Below are 1,865 nucleotides of genomic sequence, written 5' to 3' on the forward strand. Positions count from 1 at the left end.
GGATTACAAGCATGAGCCACCAGTGCTCAGAGAGTTTTATTTTATTAAATTAAGACAATAGTAGGCTCATTTTATGCCAACACAAAATATAAACACCAATGACATTTTTCCCTAAAAAAAACACATAAAAAAATCATGAGATTCGGCGGAAGATGGCAGAGGAGGAGCTGAAGGCTAAACAAGCTCTCCCATAGAAAGCATTTAAGTATTCCAGTGAACAGTCTTTGGCTACAGAGACACACCAAGTATTTCATCTCAATACAGAGAGTTTGGACAGAGAAGGAAAATCCAAGCAAGGAAACAAATCTGAACACATGCAGCTAGCCATGGCTGCAGTGGCAGAGTTGGTAGCAGAGACAATCTTGGCAGCCATAACTACAGAGGGAATAGCGGACAAAGGCACCAGATGTGGCGGGCAAGCAGATTCTACCCAACACAAGCAAGAACTGATAAGGAGCAGATATCTTCATCCTGCAGATCACAGACCAGAAACTGCCCAGGAACAATACTCTAGCATGAGTAGAACCCTCATCTCCTCATTCCTTCTCAGGGAGCAGAGGAGGGAAGGCTGCATGTTCCCTACCACTGGAGATCTCTGTCTTTGATACTAACAAAGGCCAGGCTGAGCAGCTAGGTCCAACTCAGGCCTTGGAAGAAAACAAAAGAGTCATTTAGCAGGTCACAGGAACCTTACCTGACCTGCCAGGTTCAGCTCCACCCATGGGAAAGTCAACTAGCCCAGACAGAGAAAAATCTGCCCCCTGAGGAGTGACTTTCATCACTGGGTAAACAGAGCCAGAGGCTGCCCCTCCCTACAGCAGCCTAGACAATAATTAAAACTCAGTAAACATAAACCCTGAGAATGGCTCCAAGCTGGGCTCTCTGAGAGTCTCAGGAGCTAGCCCAACAAGGAAAAGCTACTGATTGCTGAAAGGCCTCAACTCTACCCATAACCTAGTCTTATCACAGCGTCTCCAATCTAGAGGAAACTCCCATCTCCCTCTTTTGGGATACTCAAAGCAAATCTACCTCCCACTGAACTAGCCTGGGAGAAGGATCACAAAACAATGGGTTAGGCAAAGCATTTTTCTGCCTGTTCAAACAAACTGACTTAAGAAAACATCAAGCCACAGGAAAACCAAACACCACAAGCAGACCAGAGACTCCACCAAGAGACTGGTAATGGACACGGGAGATACACAATCGTACCATTGCCCCCATCCCCCCCACCAAAAAAAAATCAAAGAACTCTTTTTTTTAATTTAATTTTATTTTTTATAGTGAGAATACAGTACAGAGGAGTTACAATTACATGGGCAAGATAACGAGTATATTTCTTATCAAGCATTGTTGCCTCCTTGTTTCCCCTTCCCATCCCTTCCCATACTTCTCCCCTCCCTTCACCTATCCTCCCCTACCCCCCACCAAAGGTGTTAAGTTCGTTTTTCGACATAATGAATTGTACATCTCATTGTTGCAATCAAAGAACTTTTATTTGAACCTTTTTAAAAAAATTTTAATTTTTAAAATTGTTTTCTATTAATTTTATTTTCCTCCCATAATTTTTATTTTAGGTGTATACGTGTGAGTGTGTGTGTGTGTGTGTGTGTGTGTGTGTGTGTGTGTGTGTGTGTTTATCTCTTCTGAACTTTTGGTCTTTTTAAGTATTCTTTTCATTTTTTTCTGATTCGGTACAGGATGATAGATAAGCATCTAGCTTTAGTTTTCTATGAGTGATTAACCAGTTTTGCCAGCATTTTACTGAAGAGGCTGTCTTTCTTCCATTCTATTTTTTATCTCCTTTATCAAAGATTAGGTGCCTATTGGTCTGTAGGCTCATTTCTGGGTTTTCAATTCTATTCCAT

This window comes from Dipodomys spectabilis, unplaced genomic scaffold (genome assembly GCF_019054845.1).
Source record: "Dipodomys spectabilis isolate Male_0828 unplaced genomic scaffold, ASM1905484v1 ptg000583l, whole genome shotgun sequence".
In the NCBI taxonomy this organism is placed as follows: domain Eukaryota; kingdom Metazoa; phylum Chordata; class Mammalia; order Rodentia; family Heteromyidae; genus Dipodomys; species Dipodomys spectabilis.